Source organism: Sciurus vulgaris, assembly GCF_902686455.1.
Source record: "Sciurus vulgaris genome assembly, chromosome: 7".
NCBI classification, from domain to species: Eukaryota; Metazoa; Chordata; class Mammalia; order Rodentia; family Sciuridae; genus Sciurus; species Sciurus vulgaris.
The window spans coordinates 106,397,114-106,423,834 of NC_136467.1; the positions used below are offsets into that span (position 1 = coordinate 106,397,114).

Below are 26,721 nucleotides of genomic sequence, written 5' to 3' on the forward strand. Positions count from 1 at the left end.
TCACACCTACCCTGTATCTGCAGAGTGGAAAGGCTATGGGAGTTAAGTCTTAAGTAAAGGTATTGGCATCTGTAGTTTTTTATTATAGCCAATGATCATTTACAAACAGGCAAGAGGTGAAATGCCATCCTTTACTGGGTATCACAGTCAGGAATCTGAAGTTAAAAATTTTTCTCCAAAGTTGCTGGTTTGGTATATTTTTTTCCCCAAGTTTTGACAAAAGCATTATGTGTTATATATCATGTCCCCTTTCCATTTATTTCTTCACCTGGCTTTGTTAGTCTTCATATGAAGAATTTTTGGGACTGTAGACCCACTCATGCACACACAGCTCCTTTTTCTCTTTCCATATTGCCATTATTGATGGTGTCACGAGTGATAATGTCATGAAGGTACCTTAAGCTCCAGGCAGGGCAGGGAGATGATTGTACAAGACCTTGGTAAATCATTGGCTAAATGATGGAAAGGAGACTCACTTGTCACTACAAAAAACTGCAAAATGAATGTTCTTGGTGTGAGGCTTGCATTGTTGATGACGAATGGGTGAAGCAAGAATCAGAGAAGTGTCTTGAGAAAGTTCTTCCATTTCAGTTATGTCCATACTTCTTGGGTACATACTTTGAGCAAGTTCTGGGTCCTGGTGTACAAAGACAGATAAGACACAAGCCTTATCCTTCAGTAGTTAGTATTTACTCCACACATCACCAATACTGGCTTTCCAGATTCTAAGTCTGCTTTCATATTGGTATTCACCATGATTGAAAGCTTTTCCCAAAACATACGCTGTTCTTTGTCAAAGACAAACTAAAGTGCTCATTGTGCAACCTAGGACACAACTGGATATATGTTTTAGAAATCTCTCAACTCCTGAGAACTGTGGTTTCAGAAATTAAGGACCCTAAGATTACTATGACTTCAGTCTTGTCCCTAAGCTAGCATGTTTCAAGACTGTGTACTAAATGCAGTAAGAGTCAGTGGACGAACCTCTGAGTACCTCCTGAGTCTTAACATCCAATCATTTTTATAAATTTAATCACGATTCTTTCTTCCCATTGCTTCTCATTCCTCTCTAGTGTGATTATCTATCTTTCAGGCAACCCTTATCCTTTGAATTGGGACTTGGAAGAGAATTCAGACATTGTGTTATCTCCTAACAAACACACTCTTTGTTCAGGGCTACTCTGTAGCCTGATCTCTTATGGGTCCTCTCTGAGGATTCCAAGTTTTGTGGATTAGGGTTCCATATTATTACTTCCTCCATGTCTCTTTCCAACAATTATTACAAACACTCTATTCTCAGAATACCAGAATGAACAGGAGACTCCAGGTTGTGAAAGGGAAATAGGCTTCTTCTGGAACCAACCTGCTCATCCTTCCTCAGCTGTGTAAACTTGGACCTGCTGGCATAATTTCTTGAGATTTCAGTGCATTGTTCATAAAGTATAAGACATAATGATGAAAAAAATTAATTTTATAATATTGAAGTGAGGATTAGATCAGTTATCTACAAAGAGCCATAGTTCCTAACCCACTAGGCAATTTTAGAAACCACATATTCCCTTCTTTCAATTAGAAATAAGTTAAGATGTACACTGGATGTCTAATAACTTTTTGCCAAAAACACACATAAAACCACACTATTAGGCTTTCCCTCTCTTCTAATTTCTACAAATCAGTGGTCTTAGTATCTCACATTTACTATCAGAGTTCCATGCACATGGTATGTTCTCAATATATATTTTGCAAATAAGTAGATAAATCTAAAATGTTTTCAATATTTAAAACTGTATGTTAGATAGTAAAACCAGAAGATCATAATGAGAGTCTACTTTCCTGTTAGATGATATTAACTTCTAAGAAGTTACACACTTTCCCCCCAAAAAAGATTATTAGGAGTGAGCTCTCTTGCTGAGGTATTGATATCTCACCACATAAACTACAGGAGGCTCAGAGGGCATCAGGCTCTAAGAGTGACATGGAATAGGCAGGTGTTGGCGTTCTGGCCTGTTAGCTGAACATTCAGGGCACTGGAGCAATAATGCCCAAATTGCTCTAATTGACTGAAAGAACCATACAGCTTCCACAAGCACCTGGCTTATTCCCAGGGCGGAGCTTATGAGGCCAGTTAACCTGATTCACTATGTCATTCTCTTCCTTGTGAAGGACTGCTCCTTTCTGTGGCCATTGTACAGAGTAAGATACTGAAACACTGGGTGACCATATGATATTTGGAGTCACACTGTAAGTTAGCAAAAGACTGGCCATTGAGTTCCGTATAAGGGCTCAGCTATGTATAAATTCCCAAAACTGTGAAGTGATTTATATTCAAGCATTTATGCATGGGTCACAATGGTGAGTATACAAAACATAACTGGCAGACAGGAAATATTAAACAGTGGCTACATAGTCCAGTGATTAAGAATGTGATCCTTGGAGTCAGACTTCCTGTCTTCAGTCAAGCATTATCCTATATTAGTTGTGTGATTTTATACAATACTAAAATGCCCTCTGCAGTAGTTTCTTCAGTTGTAAAATCAGTGTCATGAAGTGCTAACCTCATAAGAGTGCTGTACAATTAAATTGAATCAAACATTAAGAGCGGGTATCTCAAGGAGATCCTCTATTTCTGCTTTTAACAAGGTGTTTTTCTCCATTCTCTAAAAGTTTCATAGAATGATAATCTGCATTACTGGAAAAAAAAAAACAGATTTAAAAACAAACTAGACGAATATTGGACGAACAGTACATTAATTAAATATTAGTAAATCATATATAAAATAAATGTTAGTAGTTCTATAACTATAACTTTTAGGTGCAGTTTTTAAACTTCTCGTTTTCTGATGATTTTTATCAGAATATATTCATATTCTCAAATAGGTGCTTAAAACACATGGTGACCATGCTCATAACCACAGACCTCCAGGGAACAACTGCCCTTAACTGGACTCAGAGGAAGTGGCTCCAGGGAGGCATAAGGAGGGATCATCGGATTGCCTCATGCGGAATGGAAACTTCTTTGAGAGAGAAGAGCAAGGGAGGGACCCATTTAACTATTTTGGAGTCCTCAAGTATCCCTAAAAGAAGTGTGCTATTTAATACCTCCCAGAGATATTCTGACATACAGGATTCCTGTGAATGCTCTGGGACTCTCCTTGTTAGTAAAGAGCATGTCATTGCTTAAGTAAGAAAAATCTACATAGATAGTGAAAATCAACTTTATCAACAGGACATATATGGAACTTTAAATTTTCCCTACAATTTACCACCCATTATGGGTCTAATACAGGTATTTCTTAATTTAAAAGACTTTCCCAAGAGAGAGAAAAAAATCAATTAAAGATTGCTTAAAAATTATGCAAGAGATATTAAATTGGTTTCAAAAATTATTGTACCTGAATAATCTCACAAAGTTTATTAGGTGAAAAACTTTCATCTGCAAGTAACTTTTCATTCAAACGGAACCTAATGATTATTTGTAAGATCACTACTTCTAATATCTCCAAAGTTAATTTATGCAAATATATAGTAGTCCTATGACTTAATAAAATGCAAATAAATCTTGGCATTGATTTGTTGGGTGACTTTACATTACCTTGTTCAAAAGCCTGTTGAATATAATGATTCCTTTTTTGCTCACATTTTAAAACCCATCTATATCATAGAACTATTATGAGAATTATATAAAATAATTATTAGGAAGCCCCCCAAACCCTCCAAAATGACATACTCTTCACATATAAAGTCAGTCTCCCACTTTTGATTTTAGGCAAACCAAGAGTGCTTCTCTTACCCCTCTACCACTCAAAAAAAAAAAAAAAAAAAATCCCAGATCCAAAAGTTTAATTAAGCCTATAGTCCTCTAGTTTTTTACTTACTATTTAAAATGAATAGCAGAGTCCTTAGCCTGCATTGGTTAGCAGCACACTTAGAGTGGGTCTTAGAATACTTGGACACAAATCTGGTATTTGAAATGAATTGGGAGGATTGTGTGTGTTGCAAGTGAGGTTGGAGTAGAGTGAAGGGGGGTTAGTTGTTGATAGTTGAAGAGACTATGGAAATAGAAGAATATTTGTCAGGACTAAATAGCTTTAAGTGACCTCACTTCATCCCCTTTATTTGTTTTTAATTTTTGTGTGTGTGTGGTATTGAGGATTGAACTCAGCGTTGCTCTATAGCTGAGTTACATCCTCAGCCCTTTTCATTTATTTTTTAAATTTTGAGACAGCGTCTTACCTAGTTGCCCACATTGTCCTTGAACTTGTGATCCTCCTGCCTCAGCCTCCCAACTTCCAGGGATTACAGTTATGCACCACCACACCTGGCACCTCACCTTCATTAAAAAACAAACAAAAAAAGAGTTTGTGAGATGCCATAACCTGGAAGTTAAAGAGCCTGCGTAATTTGCGTAATTCAGAGTTTGAGTTCTCTCTGTATTAGCTGACTTGTCTTCTCACTTTGTCAACTTTGTTCTTAGGCAGGTTCTCTACACTGACAGAAAAAGAGGGCTCTGGGAACACTAGGACCTTGTGACCTTTAAGGAAGAGTTACCTGCTTTCTTCAATATTAATTTTCAAAAATCTAGGAAAAGACTTCCATTTGCAAATCTCCATTTCTACCCTTCAGACCAGGATAAAAAAAATGGGAATAGAAAATAAGGTACCAGGTCTGGGGCTGTAGATCAGTGGCAGGATGTCTGCCTAGCATGTGTGAGGTACTGGGTTCCATCCTTAGCACCACATAAAAATAAAATAAAATAAAGGTGTCCTTGTCTATCTACAACTAAAAAACTTTTTAAAAAAGAGAGAAAAAAGTTCCACAATTGGTTCAACATTGGGCAATTGCTGGGTTAGAGGCAAGAGAAAGATAGTAATAAATATAAATAATAAATGGTGACTGATAACTTCACTAGGGACATAAGAAAAGGAAAGTGGTTCTCCAAAGGAAAGTATGCTAAATTAGGAGCCTGACTTCTGGGAAAAAAAAAAACCCTGTGTGTGATTCCTTACTCCTATAAGTAAGACTTCACTAGGTACATCTTATGGGGAATACCTGCCCTCCTTACCCAAAATTTGGGATACTGATGCTTCCGAAGGCCGTTTTAGACAAGGACTCGGGTACTCCTGGCTGGCCACGCTCTTAGGCATGGCTGTACCCCTAGCTTGGTGTCTTCTGTGGCTCTTTATGAGCTTTTGGCCGAGGTACCTCAGACATCTCTCTGAATTCCTTTATTATGGCATTGGGAACAACCCTGAAATTAGTTTTATTCACTTCAACTCAGGTCTCAATTCACTATTCCTATCTCCTTCCAAGATTCCCTCAAACCCTGCCCCAGCACAGGCCTATGAAACTGCAGGATTCTTTTGTTTGGGAATTCCTCAGAAGAACTAACCCCAGAGCTATACTGAGCCACTTGACCTTCATTTGGTGCCATTTGAGGTTTGTGGGATAGAACAGAAGGTGTTTAGCTTCTAACTTATGCTGTTGCAGTAGAGGATTAAGGGCTTCCCTGTTACTTTAGTTTACTTTGTTGTTGTTGTTTTTGTTGTTGTTGTTGTTTTCAGTAGTACCTCCCAAACCTGGCTGCTCAATTTTCTCCATCTCATCTGAGCTTCTGACAAATGGATACAGTAAGCATTAGTAATTTAGCTCAAGGACATTCTTGAAGCATAAAAAGACAGAAAAGCCCAGGGACACTTTGGGGAGTAGCCTTGGGCATTCTAGAGGGGGTCTTTTGGAGTGCTTCACCAGTGGGTTTCTACAAATGCTAGCCAATCCTCTGGGGTGCTCTGCCTCCTTGACAGTGGGTCTTAGGATGTTTTTATGGAAGTGGTAGGTGATTTTTAGAGAGTGCAAGTGGATTGTTTATATAAGGTTTTTACTGCTGGGAAGAATCGTACTTTCATTTAGCCCACAGAGGAGTTTGGAGAAAGTCAGACAAATAGTTTCCTAGTTATTGCCTAAGTCCTTCTGACAGTTAGTGGGGTCAGGCATGGTCAGGGGGGTCTTGCTTGAGTTTATCAACTCTAAGCCAAGTCCAAGGCACCTAGTAACACCTGTGACTGCTGCAAGTTATAACTTCAGTGCAACAAAGAACAACAAATTAGGGGAAAAGAAATCACTGGGATCTCTTTCCCCAGAGTCCCAAAGAGACATTAGAGCCCTTTTTATTAGATCTCCTCCGAAGGAAATCTTGCTAAACTTAGCAAAGGAGAAGAATGAAAATGCTTGGATTCAATCTTCCAGAGCAGATCATCTTGAGCTCAGTAACATTTGAGGAACCACTGTGTGTTTGAAGATAGTTGATTTAGCTGGTGGGACATGGAGTGAAGAAGAGACTGTTCTCTTAGAACAACTCTCAAAACGTTCTATAAGAGATTCAACCGAGAGTACTGCCTACACTCTTTTTAAAAGGGTAGTTTCCCAGTGTTCTTCTACATGCTCATTTATGGGATCTCCAAGTATGGGGTTAGTTACTGAAAGCTGATCTGGGGTGGGAGGATGTCCAAGGGAAAGATGGTGTTACTTCTTAAGCAAGTCCTACTGTATATCTTTGTAGCTTAGAGAGATATTTATCAGAGAAAATAAATATTAAAAGTCCAAAGAGCTAAGAATAGCTAGTTCTATGGACTCAATTAAAAGTGTTTCCAACATTTCTACTATTTCAAGTAACCAAACTAAGTTTCTTAAACTACATAGTCTGAAAACACAAATACTTTGAAAAATATCACTCCTGCTTGAGATATCTAACATACCTTACATATATAATCATGTAGTTTCTATGGAATATATTACAACCTTATAATTGATTGATTGTTCAATTATAATAGTTTACTTTTTTATTTCCTGAAATTTGGTAGGCATTTAAAAGAGATAAAGGAGCTATAAAAAGTAATTTCTCACCTCAAAGAACTTAGTTTACTTGGGGGTAAGAAGATAATAATATGTATGGAAATACAAACAAGAAAACTTCAGTTTAATTACCTGCTAATATGGGTGATTAAGATTCCAAAGGTTTTAGGAATCCAAAGGGGCAGATACAGGAGTGGAGGAATATGCTAGGAAGGCTTCTCGTGCCTTGGTTCTGGGCTCCTCCTGCTGCCTCTGACACTTGGTGCCCTTTTCTCCATGTCAGTCATTTCTTCCTTAGGTCTCTGCCTCCCAACACAAAACCCTGAGATCATTTCTTCTGTTCTGTATCTCCCTCTAACTACTGCTGGATGACTTCAATTTTACAAACACAAAAAATAATTATTTTTACACTTGATAATTACATACTTACACATTTAGCAATATGTTCTGTAATTTTCTCTGCTCATCTCTTCTCTTCAATTGGGGAAGTATGTATGATTAAGCCACATGTCTCTCAGAGCCCAGGTTTAAACCCCAGGTCTGCCAGTTCCTAGCTGTGTGGAAGTTGTATATCTTTCTCATGCATACATTTTATTAATTATAAAAGGGGGCTCATAATAGTACCTATTTTATTGAGTTGTTGTAGTGATTATTGAGAACTGTGCCCAGCTGAGATGAAATATTGGAAGATTATTTGCTGTTACTCATAGTATTCCTTTCCTTTCACATGAATTATTTTCTTCTTCTTTAAAACAATGTTTAATAGTGATTTAAATGAGTTTTTTATAAATTCCTGAACTTTTATATATTTTAAAGTGTTTTACTTTATCTTTAAGCTTAAATAGTAATATACTTGGAGATAGAATATTAGGCTGTTAAATATTTTTCTTCAGCGTTTTGAAGGCATTATTCTGTTGGCCTTGGCATTTATTGTGATTTGTAGAAAGTCTACAGTCAATCTAGTTTCTATTCCTTTTAGGGTTATTTATCTTTTCTCTGGGTAGCTTTGGAGCATTTCTACTTGGATTTGATGGACACTTTCAGTATGATGTTTCTAGATATAATAGCATCATTGTTATTCATTCTATTCGGTATTTACCATGTCCTTTTTAATTTTCTCTAATTTTCAAAACTTCTATTTCATTCCTTAATTCTCTGCCATTTGCATTATTTTTTTTTCCTCAGAGAAGTCTTATTTGACACTTGTTAGAGCCATTCGATCTTTCCTCAGTAAATGTTAACTGTCCTCTAATATTTTTTGTCTTCTCATCACTTGGTGCTAGATTTTAAATTAATGATTTGGTAAGTTTATAGCTGCTTCAATTATTCCAATTCAGAATTTATTTCATTTACAGAACTTTATTTCACTGATTATATTTCTCCCCCTTGTAAGATTTTCAACTAGTCTTTTATCTTATATTGCTTTTATTTAGTTTCTGTTTCCGTTCATCATTTATTATTCTTTTTAAATGCAGGCTTTCATATCTTTTTAGAATTCCAGACATATGTATTTTGGAACTGTTCTCAGGGTGCTCATCAAATGAATTTATCTGGATTTGGTTTCTCTGTTACCACTTGATTTTTCATGTTTTAGAAGTTTGGTTTGCAGGCTTATTTTGAATAAAATAAGAGGTTCATTTCCTCTCTTCTTCCTTAAATGTTTTTCTTTTGTCCCTTTCCAGTTCCGTATATAAAATTAGATCTCTTAAATGTGTTCCAGGACTCCCATGTCTTAGTTCTTTTTTCATCACATTATTTGGACTGTTACCAAAGTGGGTGTAATGTCCCCCATGTCTCCTTACCTCCAACTTTGTCCCTTTTCACCAGCATTTCTTCTTCAAGCCAAACTCTTTGTCATTCTCCACACTTCTCTCAAAACAAACTTTCTAAAAACTAGAAAATTGAACACATTACTCACCTCCTTACGATCCTTCAGAGGGTGCATTCATATTTCCAGGATGCCATTTTTGTTTGCCTTATAAATCACTTGATGATGGATGGGGTCCTGGCTCCCCCAGCTTCGTCACTCACCATCTTCCTTCCTAATCCCGTAACTGCACGTTTAACTCCTTGTAATACCTTGAATGTGCTATGTTCTCTCAGACCTTTCCGTGCTTTCTGATTACAGCACTATTCCCACATTTCCCCTTGATTCATCCTTATTTTCCGTTGAGTTGATGCCTGTTCATGAGTCGAGACTGCTGAGTGATGACCTCCTCCAGAAAATTTTATAGGCATAGCCTTCTACCTTCTTGCTCCTTAAAATTTTCTTTTACAGAACATTGTGAATAGCTATAGTTCCCAGTCCACCAACATTGTCGTGTGTATTTGATACCATCTTCTCCATCATCCTTTAAGTTTTTTGAGGTCAAAAACTCTCTTTCTTTTACCTTGTTAACTTCCATCTTCCCAGGACCTAGTATCATGCCTGTTGTCCTGGAGTAGGCATATATACACACACACACACACACCAAGGTAAATGTTTTTACTGTCTACAAAGCAGTAAGAGACATATTTTTAAAAATAACAAATTTAAAGAGATGAACAATCAATAACGAAATGTTATAGCTCTGAAGTTATTCTATTTCTGCTTTTTTCTTTTTTAATTTGTTCTAATTAGTTATATATGACAATAGAATGCATTTTGACACATTGTACACATATGGACACAACTTCTCATCCCTCTGACTGTACATGGTACAGAATCACACCAGTAGTGCAGTCATTCATGTGTATAGGGTAATAATATCCATCTCATTTTGCCATTCTTCCCACTCCCACACACCCTCCCCTCCTCTCACTCTCCTCTGCCCAATCCAAAATTCCTTCACTCTTCCTTAACCCCTTCCTCATTATGAATCAGCATCCTCTTATCAGAGAAAATATTCAGCCTTTGGTTTTTTGGGTTTGACTTATTTCACTTAGCATGATACTCTCCAGCTCCATCCATTTACCTGCAAATGCTATAATTTCATTCTTCTTTAAGGCTGAGTAATATTCCATTGTGCATATATACTAAATTTTCTTTATCCAGTCATCTCTTTTAAGGGCATCTAGGTTGGTTTTATATTTCAACTACTGTGAATTGAGCTGCTATAAACCTTGATGTGGCTGCATCACTGTAGTATGCTGATTTTACGTTCTTTGGGTATAAACTGAGGAGTGGGATAGTTGGGTGCAATGGTGGTTCCATTCCAAGTTTTTTTGAAATAAAGTTTGAATAAATTGGATCCAGAGACATCCTGGATAACTAGTGATTGCTACAGAAAGGGTAGGAAATCTCGGGGAATAGGAGGCGTCTGAGAAACATTCCTGAAACTTTATTATAAGGTTCTGTTAGAATTGTCAGATACTAACATTATTGATGTGGGGCTTAGTCAGAGTGACTTAGCTGATCACATGGAGCCCCCAACATATACATATGAAGCCTCAAACATCTCCTGGTAGGTGGCATGGCCAGGCCCATAGTAAATGTTGGGATATGTCTCATTTATATGAGACCAGACCTCTCTCTGACAGGACTCACAATCTAGAAGGAGATATAGATGAATGAAATCATAATGCTAATACAACAAAGTAGCTGCTAACATAGATGAATGAATAAAATTCACAGAAAACAGAGGAGGAAGTGAATGACTGCTTGTGGGAATCTAGAAAGCCTTCATGAAGGTGACATTTTATCCAAGTTCTCAAAGATAAGGAAAAATTTAGGCAGGGAAATGATGACCTAAATGAGAGTAGTGTGAAGAACCATATACATGCTAAATCATGTGATACAGGTTTTAATATCATGGGATTTTTTAAACTATGAGCTATAGAGTGATAGACCACAGAACCTTGTCCTTTGTGTTTGAAAACCCGGATTAAGATGCCAGTTTTCTCCTGGACCACCTGCATTACACCATGATGTTTCTCTTAAGCTCACCACCTTAGGTAGGGAAGGCTCAATACTTAGGAGTTTCAATTTCTTCATCTGCAAAATGAGAACACCCACAGATTCATCTTTGTCATGACTGGGAGCAACAAGTTAGTTAATAGTTGCAAAAGTGATGAAGTTTTTATTTATTTTGATTAAGATAAAGTAAATATTTAAGAATAACTACATAAATAATGAGGTCTTTATCATTAGCCAGGATGTCTGAAGATTAAATAGGCTACATACATTTTAAGAAGCAAGATAAAAATTAAAATAGTCCAAAAGCAAAATCCCTCAGACTACTTTGTGTCTCCTGAAAGATAAGGGAAATCTACCTTTTACATATCTGACCTTCAACAGGACTGACAGTGCTTCAAAGTTTAGTTGAAGTGCTTCTGAGTTCAAAAGTTTCAATGGTTATAAAAAGGGATGAAATTTCTGCTTTGCAAGTGCCATTGTGCCACAAGGGGGTAGGGGAGCTCTGTGTAACTCTATGCCATGTGCTCTTCCTCTCCAAATCTCTTGACTAACAAAAAAAAATTAAAAAAAAAAAAAAAACTCATGTTGAATGTTAGAGAGATATTTAATAGATATCTTCTATGCCATCTACAATTCTACTATCATTTTCCTATAATTAACATCTCTCCAGAGACTTCAGCAAAGATACCAAATACCAACATATTATTTTAGGTCTGTCTTTCTGTCTAATGATCAGCAGGATAGTTCTAGAGGGCCAGAGAGGGTGACCTTAGGGTTGGAAGATTTGGTTACAAAGGCCACCTTTCATTAATCTGAACAGATAGCCACAGGGCAATGTGAATCTTCCACAACTGGATTTTATCACAGCAAGTTCTCTTCAATGTACGCCCATTAAAAAGAATTCATTAAAAAAAAAAAAAAAAACCACTTAAAAAATCTTCTGTGCATTACGCATTTCTTGAATGAAGAAGAAAACAAAATGACTAGATGAAAGAGGAACCGACAAATCCCTTAAAGAATGTGCTACAAAAATTGTTCACAATGTGAGTGACTCTTAAGCAACAGGCCTTTTAAAAAAAAAAAAACAACTAGTTGGAGCATGTGGTAGTAAGTCTATGACATCATTTCTGGATAAGGTGTTCTTTAGTGCAGAGATTGATCAGGGCAAAGTCATGGTAACACTTTGTGTGGCACAGAAAAACACAGCTGGGACACTGGAGAATTCCTTCTATGATCCACAGACCAAGTCCAGTTATTTATCTTTGGGGTTACAGAGCTAACAGATTCCACCAGCGGTATGTGGGTCCTGACATCCCCTTTTTCTCCTATCCTCCTGAAATACTGAATGCCCAGCACCCAGCTTTTTATTTTATTTTTTTCTTTTTCTTCTATATTTTCTTACTCTTTGGCTTGGGCTACTAAGCTATCACCTTGAGTTGAGATAGTTTGGTTCATGGGGTGGACTTCAACATAATGTCATCGAGGCTTCACATCGTTATTTTTCAAGTGCTTAGAGAAGAAAACAAAGGTCTGTGAACATGAGGGCTTGAGTACAGAGTCACACAGCCAGGGTTTCCCTCTCTCCCTTCAGTGGCACACAGCCATTCTGGGCCCACAAGCAATCTGTCTGTAATAAGTGACAGATTCTGCCTCCTTCTAAAGGAAAGGGCCAGAGGAGAGCAGCCCAAACCCAGTACAATAGCGAGGCAGGTGCTCGGTCAGACTCTCTGCTCTACCAGGAAACGCTTCTGGAATGCATGACCAATTTGGTTTCAGAACAGAATACTCCCTTTAATGGACAGAAAACACTAACCTTTTCTTTTTCCTTTTTCCTTCCCTATACCCCCACCCTACAGACTCCCCAGTTTCAACAAGCCCCCTTTTCACTTTAACCCTTTCAAAGAATAAAGGGCCAGGCTTCAATCTGCACACACCCATCCATCTATACATCGCTCTGCTAGCAATCCAGGAAGAGGAGGGAAAATTCATTGGCAACAAGAACAAATATAGTCTTGGCTTAGGAGCACCGGAGCCTGATGGGTCACTTTTCTTTTACACTGTCATTTTACAACTTCAGGAAGTCTATTTTCACAGAAAGGACTGGAGGGTAACATGTCTGGAAGTAAGAGGGGATGGAAGGAAAAAAAATGTGTTATTAAATATAAAATATCAAAATCTCATTAAATGATATCGATCCTTTTGGAGATCATGCAGCATTTAAGTGAAATAAGAAACTCTTAAGGAGTTTTGGAGTTTGTAACATTTTCATAAAACTCAATTGAATAAAATAATAAATAATACTATTATTGTCAATACTATGGGTGTAGCTCACACATTATATATAGGTGGCAACACTGCATTGTTCATTATTCAACATGCCAGCTTTCCTCCATGTAAAGAAAATAGCTGTAACTTGGGAGAAAATTATTAACCAATAGTCCAATTAAAGTCTGTATATGTGTACTCTGACTCTATTGACTAAGCAAGATGTAAACAGACTTATATGGTTTCTTTTCCACACAACGGTGTTTGAAATGCGGTGATGGAGATTACGTATATTAACAGTAATAGGGGTTTCCCCTCTGAGAGTTGTTGGAACTTATCTTTGAAGTTAAGCTCATTTATCATGGGGAGAATAGACCCCAAAAAGTACAGCAGCCACAGCATCCTGCCTGAGGCAGAATTGGAGATTTCCAATAGCTGCTGTAAAGAAACATTTTGAAAATGCATTTATTACTGCACCAATAAATCTTTTAAAAGAAGAGTTTTAATTACAGAGGATGGCAAAGCAAGATTTTTCAAATGAACCCAAAAGTATGACTTAAAGAGCTTTTCCCTCGTACCTTCATACTACCCAACCCTGGATAAATTTTTACATCTTCATCTGGGAACAATAGTCTGCTTTTAAGCAGGACTCCTGAAGGATATCTTTCTTTGTACTATAGTATCAGGAGAAACAATGGAAGTGAAATATAGTAAGTCAATCTATATGCATGTATGAGAAGCAAAGAATGTGAGAGGTGCACCGTGAATTCTTTGGGGGCATACTGCAGATTGTATATACGGGAGAACGTGTTATGCATGTGTATGTATCTTCCCTGCATGGATGTGTGGACATGTGCTCCTATGCAGCTTGATCCTCAATTGTCTGCTTCTTTAAAAAAAAGAAAAAATATTAGTGTTGCTTGTGTCCTAGAACAAAAATGAACTCTTTTATTTTTTGAGGAAAAAAAATAAAGCTAATGAAATTAGGGGTTGTTGAAATCAGAGGCAATTAAAATGCACACATTTTTTCCCCTAGAATCTGCAATTGTATTCAACATTTGCAGTACAACGCCTGCCTGTAGGATAAATAATTTAATGGGTTTTGTGATTTGGTACTAAAAGCATAACAAAATCCTACAGCTGTAGCCTCATTTTTCTCCACACTCAAACTGTTCCCTTCTTAAATTGCATATTTTGTACAGTTTTTTTTTTTTAAGAACACAAAGTAGGTTCCACATCTTTGAGAACCAATTTCCAACATAATAGGTAATTGCACATAATTACAGGAGTTTCAGAAAAAGAGAAAACAAAACAAAATAAAATCTCTTCCCACTCAGGTCCTTCTTTCTTCTTAAAGACTGGGATTAAATCATCATTTGATTCTATTCAATTTTGTCCTTAACTGCAATAAATGATATACTCTGAGAATAACAAAAGGTGAAAACCACCTGAACCGTTTCTGATGTCCAGTCACTTGATTATACAGATATAAGGACTGGTATATTTTTATAAATTTGTTTGCTCTTTACATTTCTTTTTTACCTCTGCTACACTACAATGGAATGTGGTCAGTTTAAGGTTTTGAAATTATGTGGACTGCATTTTAAATTACTTTGCTATTTTCTTCATCCACTTTCAAGTACAACCTAATATTCATTAATTTACACACTCAGAATGAGGCTAAGGACCAAAAGAGCATGCAAACCAATAAAGAGGAGGTTGCACTTTAAAATGAGAAAACAAGAGAAAAGTCTAACAGTGAATGAGTGGACACTTTTTCCTAATATTGTCATGCTTCTTTTGGTTTGTAGTGATTGAGGTGGGATTGAGGCCTGGGCAGAGTCAGGTCTTTCTCTAAGACCTATGTGGGAGTGAGTTTCACAGCTGGAGAGCTGAGCTTCTGGGTTTCCTGTGTTTATGGTAAATTGTGGCTCTTTTCTCTCTCTGTTCTCTCTCCCTGACAGGAGATTGTAGATTGGAGGTTGAAAGGAAGTTTTTAGAACTTTCTACCACATTTTCCTATTTCTCTGAGAGAAGAATAAACACATCCTCCTCAGTGAATTGGTAAAACTGACACTTGATTGTCTTTTAGTTTGTAGGATAACTGTAGGTTGCTAAATGGCTTACAAACTGACCATTTCTCAGATACCAGGAGGAGGAAGTAGAGAGGGAGTTAGTTTAACAATCCAGCTGATGTACTGGACTGTTATATCACTGGCATATCTTTTACACTGAACTTCAAGTTATTTTTCTCCTATGACAATAACATGTCACTCAATGACTTTTAAAATTAATAAAGTACTTATTAGAGGTCCCTATCAATATGTAAATGACTTCAAAAACAACAACAATGACAAAACTCAAAATAGTAGAGGTGTTAGCATTTTCAGAAAAAAAGTGCTTCCAATTTCAAAATACAAGTCAGAAAAGATTAAGTGTTATTATTTCTATTTTGCAAATCTGAAAGATTGAGATGCAAATCAGAGCAGATTACAACTGGGATAGGAAGATAAAGATGATGCTTGAGAGAGGCAGTATGGGGAAAAGAGAACTGCCTTACTCTCAAGGAAATTAGAAAAACTTCCTCAAAGAGATGACTTTTGAAATGTCTCTGAACCTCACTTCCCTCAAATGCAAAATGCTACTACTAGTGAGAACTATTCTTCCGTCACTGATACTACTAATTGTTAAACTACTGTACTAAGTCTACATGAAGACTACCTCCAGCAGTCAATATGAAGGCAAGGACACATAATGAGTTTAGAATCTGTCACATCTGCTTTAGTATTGGTATATCTGTATTCTGCCATGCTGTGAGGTGTTCTTCCATATCTCTTCATCTCTTCAAGAGTGCCTGGCATGTAAACATTTCACCATATCCAATAAATGATTAAAAAAAATGGAGATTAATGCTCCTGAGGACCCCAGCCTTTGTTTAGATCTGTGAACTTATGACAATCAAATTAAGCATAAGTAAATTAAACTCTTCTGCTTTGCTATGATCTTTTGATACTTCTTGCTCAATTCTTGCCCAAAACATCACAACCCACCCTAATAATGTCCCCCAAATTAGAAAACTGTTGCGTGTGGTGAAGTCATACTATTTTGTTCTTATATCTCACACAATGTCTTACATAATTTGGGAACTTACTAACTGCATGTCAAAATGAAATGAATAGCATACTATGATTTAAGGCAAGGTCAGCAAACTAGTCCAAAGTGGCCTATAGACTATTTATGTAAATAAAGTTTTGTTGGAACACAGTCACACCTCGCAGTTACAAGTTGTCATGACTGTTTTAGCACTATAATGGCAGAGGTGAGTAGTTCCAACAGAGATTCTAAGGCCTGCTAATACTAAAATATTTACTATCTGGCCTGCTTTAGGAAATATTTGCAGACTCCTTACTTAGAGGATGGCCTCCTTTTTCCACTCACACTTTAACTTGGAGACTGTGAGTTTTGATCTTACACCTCTTCTCAAAGAATTAAGGTGAATTGTATTAATGGTGATATCATTGACAGGACTTGCCCAAGGAGTCCATGCACACATTCTGAATTAAAAGCAAGTGAGAGTTATGATACATTTCTTTGGCCTCTAGAGTGATATGACCCTTTTTTCTCATTATCTTTGGACAACTTTCAGGAAAAATCTAATGCCTCATATTTAATTCTGGAACAATGGCAAGTTGTATTATGAGATGCCAGTATGTGTTATTATTATATAGAATAATAAATGTTTTTGTAACATTTTAGACTAGATATGAATGATTCTTGGAGGTAAGGTAGTTTGGGAAACACAAATTCAGGAATTGGTATGTGTATATATATTGCAGGTTAATAGAATGAAGTTACCTTTTATCATATTGAAATCAAATCTTTTCTCCAAATAATACTTATTCATTTCATACTTTTGAAAAGTGGTATATTGAAATTTCAAAACAGTTGAACCACATATTGTGTCTATATTCTATAAAAGCATTCATTATTTATGTCATAACTTTATAAATTGTGGTTTAGGTATCACAGGTAAAGCAAGCATACATCTTTGGTAGAAAAACAAACTATGTAGATTACAGTTAAGTATAAAGACTGACATCTTAGCTGGCATAAAATGTTCTTATATCAATTACGCTCTTGTGAACTCATCAAATACAGACATCGGATTAAGAAAAAGAGGTGTCCTGTGTTCCAGAATTCACCCTGTGATTTAACACACATAGTCACACACAGTCAATATCAGACTAGATACATGTATTATTTAGATTTACATCAAGGGGTGGATAAAGTGAAAAACCCATTTAGCATAGTTTCTGAATGAAGAGTTTATGAGCATGGGGTTATAGTGTTCATGTATCCACTTCTGACCCACAATACTGGTTTCATCCTTTAGACCATGTGTGACTTTACTTACTGAATTTAGGTAACTTAATTCTCCTGTCCCTTGGTTTCCTCATCTATAAAATGGAGATGCTAATAGTTCCTCCTAGTAATATCCTCTTGATTTTATGAATTGACACAGATTCAGCTTTCAGAACAGAAATGGATTTCAGAAATGACAAGTATTATTTCTGGTCCCCAGGCAACACTAGTTTGTCATTTCTGAACCTCATTAGTTGTTTTCAAATGCAGTTTGGAGGTGACAAGTCTATCTAAGATCCTTTACAGCTTTAATTTTTGGCTGTTATAATTTTGGGGGAGATATGGAAAGAAATATAAAGAAAAAGAGTGGGTGTTAGGAGAATTTATTCAGTTAAAACCTGAGATTATGAAGATACAGTCACAGATCTGTACAGGCACCCAAGTATGGATGCACACTCATACACATACCTTCACAAGTTAACTCCATGTGTGGCATCAATAGTTATCATTCATGGAAGAAACCTTAATTCTGTGGCCATCAAATAACTAAAAAGCTGTTGTTCATAATAAATTGAGGTCTGTCTTACGTTCATTTAAAAATAAACTTTTCTGGAAATGTAAAAAACACAATTCTCCATGTGAGTAACTTTAAGGAAAATACTTCAGTGCAGAGATTAGAAAAAAGAAGCAGATTCCAGTAAATTTAAAATCAGCTGAACATAGAGAATTCAAGTCCTTTTTTTCTGGGGATAGCTGAAATTAAACCAGAAAAAGAGTTAAAAGTTTGGGTTGCATTTATGAGGCTAAAAAGATTAAATATGAAGCAAGACTCTAGAAAATCCTTTGCAATGAGCTACATTTATTGACAATTAGGTTCATCCACCACTGGTGACATATCACTACCACTTTTTGAAATGAAAGATTACTACGCCCTCTAGTCTTTTTAAAGAAATTGCAGTTTAGTCCTCCAAATTGCATTTAATGTAGATGAAAACTTTGGGAACTATAATTTTTTTTTCTTTTTTCCTTTTCCAGTACGATAGCTTTTCTTACAATGAATTGCTTCAATCCTTTTGGGGTCGCTGGGACCATGACTGTCTACACAATAACATAAAATCAGGAAAAGAATTTGCTACAAATGTACATTTTATAGTCATGCTACCTACTTACTGTTTGTTATCATGTAGCACTGTGTTAGAGATGAAAAATCTATTTTGGGATTTCATATCCAACTATCACTTAGTATTTAATCTTGGTCAATCATTTCATACCTGAAAACTCAGTTTTGTTACTGAAATAGACATAATGATGCTATATTGTATTGTCATGAAAATTAACCAAGATATTCCATGTATGTTACCTATTCCTATGTAACACATTATACCTTCCTAAGCTTAGTGATTTTAAACAACCTTTATTATATCAGTTTATTAAGTCAGAAATCTGGATAATGCTCCGCTGTGTCCTCACTCAGAATCTCTGATAAAGTTGCAATTGATGCATTGGCTGAGGCAATGGCCATCTTAAAGCTCAACAGGAGAAAATTGTCTTCTAAGATCCCTTGCATGACTATTAGAGAATTCTTAGACTAAGAGTCTCCATTACTCGCAAGCTATTGGTCAGAAGCCACCCTCCGTTCCTTGCCATGTGGTTCTCTCTACAGTGCTGTTCACAACATGGTAGTTCACCATACCTGATTAACAAGTAGACAGAGAGAGAGAGAGAGAGAGAGAGAGAGAGAAGGGGAGAGAGAGAACAAATAAGACAGAAGTCATAGTCTTTTGAAACTTAGTCTCAGATATCCCATTCCATCACTTTTTCTTTTTTTTTTTTTTTTTCCTTTGGCCATATTGTATTTGTTAGAGGTAGGTCAGGGGCCTTGCCTACTCTCTGAATGTTAATAGCAGTAGGCAGAGATCATTAGAAGTCCTTTTAGAAGTTGTTTATCATACCGTGTTAAGCGGTCATCACTATAGTTAATGCACTCAATTTGTTTTTTCCTTTGAGTTAGTATATATTTCAGAGAACATTGTTCTAATGGCAGAAGTTCCAGGAGTAAAGAGATATGAGGTCAGGTTTAAAGCTAAGCATAGTTGTTTTGTAAAAGGACATACCTATTCTCTTTCTGAATGTATTTATGTCTGAGTTACTTCACATAGTCCTGAACAACATAAAATGATTATGTGAGTTGATATGATGGAATAAATCACTCAGAATTCAATGGTGAAAAACAGTATAAATACAGATGCTCTAATTCTTCCTCATTCTCTCAATCCAGTCATAGGTACATGGGCAAAAAGTAGATAAAGGAGAATTCCATATGTCCAACTTGCTTCTAAAACCTATCCTGATACCTGTTTCATGCAAAAATAGATTTCCTAAATGGTTGATACAATATACGTAACTCTCTAAAGGGCTCATGTAGCCCTTAACTTTACTTAACCCTCTAAAGGGCTCATGTAGATTTCTATTGCATCTCTTGTACTTCCCTGACTTTAGTTCCTCAAACTCTAACCTCAACTCTACTCTGCTTCAGCAGATGGCTTCCTGAACGTCTCCATGTCAGATGCCACCACTTGACATGTAATACACACTCTGAGATCTCTCTCTGACATGCTTCTGCTCTCCTTCCTGTTAAGTTCATTCTTTACCCTTATGGAAAGCTCTACTCACAAGAGACACATTGACTCTGTTTGGTCTTCTTAGTTTTTCTTGCTGTTCTTTCATTTTATAAGCCAGTTAGTATTTATTTAGACCAATTCCTGTGCTGGATTTCCCAATCTCCAAATTTATGCCCTTTCTCAGTCCTGAGTGAATGCCTTAATTACTTTGTTGACTCTATTAAGTAAACTTAGAGAAAGTAAAAATATTACTGATTTGATCCTCTGCAGTTTTTGCTGGTTAACTTAAACATGATCACCAATATTACTTAAAGATACAGACCTTATAGCTAAATTTACATGTTGAAATTTTAGCTCTAACAATTTCCAGCAAAATGAATGTAAGAGAATTTTTAAAAATCTTTTAAATCTTGGTTTCTTTATGTGTAAAAGAAGATGGAGTCCAATTCAACAGTTTTTGTACTCATTTTCTCCTCTTGACACTTCCTGGAGTCTTTAATTCTTTTTGCCACAGTTGCTATTGAAATCTCCTTTTACTTTTTATAATTCTGTACAACCCTGACTCTTCTCCTGCCTATTCTCTGAGCCTTTCATTTGCTCCTCTGTTTTTCTCTACCTCTCAAATACACACGGGCATTCACCAATATCTTCTCTCACTTTTTTTTGCACCACTACCTTGGTCATTCACTCACTCCATGGCCTCCACTCTCATATCTACATATAAACTATTACATCTTGAACCAGAATATCATCAGATCTGTGAATGGCCCAGCTAATTACATGGGATGGAGCAGACCAAAAGGTGAGTGAAAGGTGAAAAAAGAAATAATTGTAAGTGCTGAAAAAATATTCAGTCCCAAAAGTATACTATGGTGTGGTATCCAAAAGTCTGCCTATAGATACTAAAGGAGCAGTAGAATTGTCATGCATTTTTTGGTGCTGGTATGTCTACGTCTGTATGGTGTGGAAGAAAAATGTCAAAAAAGAAATACCAAGGGTGTCTCAACAGGTGGATAAAATATGATGATGTGAAATCATATGGCCAGTGACCTCTGGGAATCTGGGTCATAAGATCTCAGCTATCTGTAGGGATTTTGAGATACCTCAATCCTAGAGAAATGGATCACAAGATGGCACCTGGAAAAATCAGAATGGGAGCAAACAGGATGGATGCAAGAGCACAGAATTAGGTATTTAGCATAAAGCAAGACCCTATTACCAAAAGTGAGTTGCCAAGTGCAGCAGCCATGAACTTGCAGTAAAAAAAATATTTTGGCACTGAGTCTCAGAGTTCTGAGCTGGAGATCTTAAAAACTTTCTTGTCCCAATTCATAACTGACGTCAGGTGGGAGTGGAGCAGATTTGGTCCCATGTCTTCCATTACTATTTGCTTACTGAAGATCATTTATGTATGAACAATCAAAATGCATAAATCATTCTACTGCCCTGTACAACAAATTAGAACAAATAAAAAAATTAAATTAAAAAGAATTCATTCTACTGCCCTGTACAACAAATTAGAACAAATAAAAAATTAAATAAAAAAGAATTCAGCAAAATTTCCAATGGCACTTGTCCAAAATGGACCCATTCTTAGCTCACCCATTTAACTGACATCTTTTTCTACAATTCGTGTTTTTAATAATGGCAACACCATGCTCTAATCACCTTGAAATGAACCTTTTCTAAAACCTAATTTTCTCTTTTCCTTTTCCCTGTACTTAAAATTTTACCTCCCTTTCTCCAATACATCCTTCTTTTCTTTCTTTTCACTGCTACTGTTCTAGCTTAGACTGTATCTCATGTACCACTGCAATATCATACTTGAGTCTCCTTCAATTCATCCTAAAATTTTCTATCTCAGACATACTTGCCTATCAACCCACATATAACCTCTTCATGCTACTTTCTGGCTCTTCCCAACAGGATTCCAAGCCATATTCACTGTATATCCAATTTACCCACATTTCCTGCATAATTCATTCCAGCAGCCCTAGTTGCTGTACAGCCCTCTTAATTTTATTTGCAGATGCTCTTCCCTCATAAAAACTACACAACTCTGCTTATCACCTTCAACTCCTACCCATTCCAGTGCCCTATCTCATATATTCACATGACCCATCACCCTTGGTCTTTATGGATTTCCTTCAATAGAATATGAGCTGCTAACACACACACACACACACACACACACACACACACACACACACACACTCCAAGCCTTTGTAAATTTTTTGCTTCATTTCTCCTATCTTGCCTTATAATAATGGCTTGGTTTTACTTGGTTTCCACTGATCTTAAGTGCCCTAACAACATAACCATATTAACCCAAATTTGCTTGTATCATAATCAGCATAGCACCTTGTATGATGTTGAACAGAGATGGATTTAACACTGAAAACACCTACTTGCATACTTTTTTTTTTTTTTTTGGATTTTTTTTTGGATGATTTCATTGTATGCGTAAACTGGAAGAACATTTCTCTTTTTGAGTTTACTGAATGCTGTTCTTATCTGAAAAACCTGAAAACTGTACATATTTTTTATATATATCTCTATCTGAGACCTGTTGATCTATATGTGAAGAATGTATCAAAAACTGGAATAAAACGCCAGAAAATGTGCTTCGTATTAGGATATCTTTTTATCCAACTGCCATAATATTAAATAATTTCAGGATACAAGGTCATAACATAGAAAAAGATGTGAAAAAGTGATAGCATTTTGGCCTCCCAAATGAGATTAAGTAGTTCTCACTTAAAATTGAGAAATGACACAAAAGTAAAAGTAGGGAAAAATAACTAAAAATACTACATTATCAAATATCAAGATATTACCTCACTTGTAGATAAACAGAAAACACTCCAGCAAGCAAACTAGATAACACATTTTGATAACTTACATTGCCAAAATTCCTTGCAGCCAGAGTTTAAAAAACTAATATTTGATCATTTTAATTTTCAAATGCTCTGACACCTCTCTGCACCTTTGGAGTCAGCTGTAAACTAATGAATGTGGAAATGATCAATTCATATTTCTTTCCTTAGTAAGTTCTTATCAGAGCTTGCCTGAAGCAATGTATCTTCCTTAGTGCATGTCCAGGAAGTCTGAAGCATTTTCTCCTTTGTGACCCAGATTCTCTGATCTGTGTGTCTGTATCCAGCTTCCAATTATGTAGAGCATCTCCTTGTACATGCTGTGTAGTCCTTATTAGTAACTTAGAAAAACAAGTAGATAAAATATGATAGGTCGTATTCTCCAAAGGATACTTGAAGGAAACATTTGATTTATGGTTTTTTTTGTTTTGTTTTGTTTTTTACATTTAATACTGCTATGATTTGAATGTTTGTGTCTCCTCAAGACTCAAGTATTGAAATCCTAATTCTCAAGGTGATGATATTAGGATGAGGGGCTTTTTGAAGATGATTAGGTCAAAAGGACAGAGTTCTCATGAATGGGATTAGTGCCTTCAGAAAAGGACAGGGGGGCGGGGAGAGAGAGAGAGAGAGAGAGAGAGAGAGAGAGAGAGAGAGAGAGAGAGAGAGAGAGAGAGAGAGAGAGAGAGATTGGTCTTAACCATTCCACCATTTGTGAATACAACAAGAAATTACTGTCTAGGAACCTGGAAATGGGCTCTCACCAGAAGCAGAATTTGCACACCCTCCAGACCCATGAAGAACAAATTTCTGTTGTTCAGAAGCTACCCAGTCTATGCTATTTTCTTGTAGCAGTCCCAGCTAAGAAAAATATTTGTATTTGAAAAACGGATAACTATTATTTCTCTGGCTATTTCTATCATCCCAAACTCCTCCTTTTAAAATAAGTGTGGGAGTTTTCAGAGGGAGTCACATGGACTCTTCAAAACTCAGGTATACTGTTACTTCTGCCAGCCACTGTCTCAACCACTAGGCAGTTTTGCCTTCTGCAGTACACCACAGATTCTGCCAAGGCATTGCTGTTAAAGCATAGGAACCGTCATGGTGTCAAAGATCTGTGAGCACATGAAAAGAAACAGGAGAAAATGCCTCCAACCTATCCAGGGCTCGCTCTGCTGAGGGAGCCAGGGCCCTGCTGCTTTACATAGTCTCAGGCAAACTAACTCTTCTTGGATATTGTTATTGTACCTGCTTTCTCCCACACCATTCTGGCTTCATAGAATTTAAACTTGACTCAGACACTGTTTTGGCCAAAAGGCAAGGGTGAAGGACATTAAGGCTGTACTCGGGTGACAAATGCTTTCTTCCTTGGCCAAGCTCTCCTGACAAACCTCCTTTTTTCCTGTGCTGTTTTCCCAAAGATGTTTCCTCAACCCCTGATGTAGATAAATGTCTTGTGGATTAGTCCTGCTACTTCTCCAACAGTACCTGGCCATGTTAGAACTTATACCAGTAGGCTCGCACTAAAACTCCTGTCACTAACTGAAATGACATGAAGTGACCTCTCACATGAAAATGCTTAGCCCAGAGTAGGTGCTTGGGTATTGTTCTAGCTTGATGCAAATACTTTAACCACAAGGGATATCACATTCTTCAAAAGGAAGCATCATTAAATGTGATTTGCTCTATTTCTACTTGCAGAATCTTTATTTTATCTGGAACCAGGGATTGAACCCAGGGATGCTTTTAACCACCGAGCCATATTCCCAGTCATTTTTATTTTTTATTTTGAGACAGAGGTCTTGCTAAGTTGCTCAGTGCCTCGCTAAATTACTACGACTGGCTTTGAAATTAAGATCCTCTTGCCTCAGACTGCCCAGCTACTGGGATTACAGGAATGTACCACTATATCAGGACCTACTTGCAGTATCTTGGTAGAAGTAAGTAAATGTGTTCAGTCTTCCAATTGTTCTCTTAGGGAGCTCCCTAAAAACTTGCATTTCACAGATCTAAAGGTAAGAAAAGGGAGAAATTATTCCTGTGTGTACAAGCACTGTAGGGAAACACAGGAAACCTGTGAAAACAGTATATTGAATGAAAATGATTGCCCAGGTCTGTGAAAAACTTCACTTTTGTTCCCATTCGGACTATTCAAACTGTGTATGATTCCTAGCATAGGATTGGATGGTAATGTTGAGGGAGCACATTATTAAGATGTGTCCCTTTTTAAAAGATAAAGACAAATGTAAATAATAGCTTCGTTTTATTTCAATACTCAGATGAGATTCTGGCCACAGATTCAACACACAAGAGCCAGAAATTGTGTGTATATACTTTTATTTCATTAAATGACATCCGTACCTCCTTCTCTTCACTGCTCAGGGTACTTTTGTATGAAGCTTCACATTGGTGAAGTGACATAGGACGGAATCCAAACTGAGGTTCACATCTGGTGACTGAAGTAGTGACTGTGGTGCATTGACTCTGTATCATGAGACCTCCCCTTGCCAGAGAGACCATTAGGACAGAGATCTCTAGATTTTTGGAAATGTGTCCCTATTCACATTCTTGATTCCATGAAATGCAAAAGGGTTAAGTGCCATGCTTTCCCCACTAACTCACATAATGTGCATGTTGGATGAGAACTGTGGCAGCAACCCAGCCCTGGAACTCAGGTGGACACCTCATGAAGAACTGGAGAGTGAGGTTCTGTTAGGATGCTGGGGGATCATTCCAAAAGTTGCTGCTTCAGTGTGCCAAATGGCAGCTTTGGGCCCAGCAGAGATTTCATGCTGGTTCCTAAACTGCCTGGTGATCACCCAGGGAGCAGATTAGGTGAGAAATTGCTTCATTAAACAGAGAAATCTCAGTTCTAAATAATAAGGCAATATCTTTCTTGTTTTGATAGAACTGCCTGCTACAAAGTACTTTAAACTGCTTCTCAGTCACCCACATAACACCACACAAGGGTCTAGAGAGAGTTATTCCTGTCTCATCTTAGAAACAACAGATAGCTGGAAAATAACTTTGTCTAACAGAAGTCCCAATAGAAAATAAATATTCATGGTGACGATGTGGCACACGGAGGAGTCCAAACTGAGGTCCACATCTGGAATGCACCTTCTGCTCAACTTCCCCCAGTTGTCTCCAATACACCTGCACCAGCCCTACCCCTAGTCACCCTAGGAAAGTTCCTGTCCAGTGTACTATACCCTATGCTTTCTTATTTCTCTGCCTTGTCAGTAGTACTTTTGCTCCTCGTATCAGTCTATTTGGGCAAACACTGCCATACTTTAAGTCTCAAATCAAATTCCATTTTCTCTTTTAAGATTTTCCTGAACCTTCCAACTTGGAAATTCACTTTGCTTTTGATTCTGTTCTATTCAGTTGAAATTCGTATGTACTTCCACTGCATGTGATCATGATTCATCTCCCCAGTTAGAAGGGCAGCTTCTAAAAGCAAAGACTAATGCTGAGATGTCTTAAATGGCAGCTTCTTAAAGAGGAACTATAAAATACCTCCTCTCTATCCTCACCAGGCACACAGCAGAGTTGTCCTGGAGCTTCCCAATGAACCCATATTGAATCCTTCCAAAGTTAATAACTTGACAATTCACACACTCCCGATTCAGATAGGAGTGCATGCTTAGGGAACTCCCATCTATTCAACACTCAGCTACTATCAGATGGCTCTGCCTCCCTGAGTCATACTTACTGCTCACAAGAAGTGGTTCCACTCTGGGTATTATCCTCCTCAGGGGTTGGTCAAGCCAGCCAAAAGGCAGAGGAATGTCTGAACAAGCAGATTAATGAGCAATTGGAGAGGAGGTTGTGGATTCCCATTCAAGTTCTA

General features: G+C 37.1%; 1 long non-coding RNA gene across 1 annotated transcript; it reads right to left on the bottom strand.

Moving 5' to 3' along the window:
- Positions 1-111: 111 nt before the first annotated feature.
- LOC306665164 lies at positions 112-26,721 on the bottom strand. Its single transcript, XR_013764934.1, has 6 exons — positions 26,584-26,721; positions 24,790-24,877; positions 8,652-8,735; positions 4,234-4,330; positions 2,556-2,689; positions 112-637 (listed from the first exon to the last, which is right to left on the bottom strand). It is a non-coding gene; the product is annotated as an uncharacterized lncRNA (long non-coding RNA).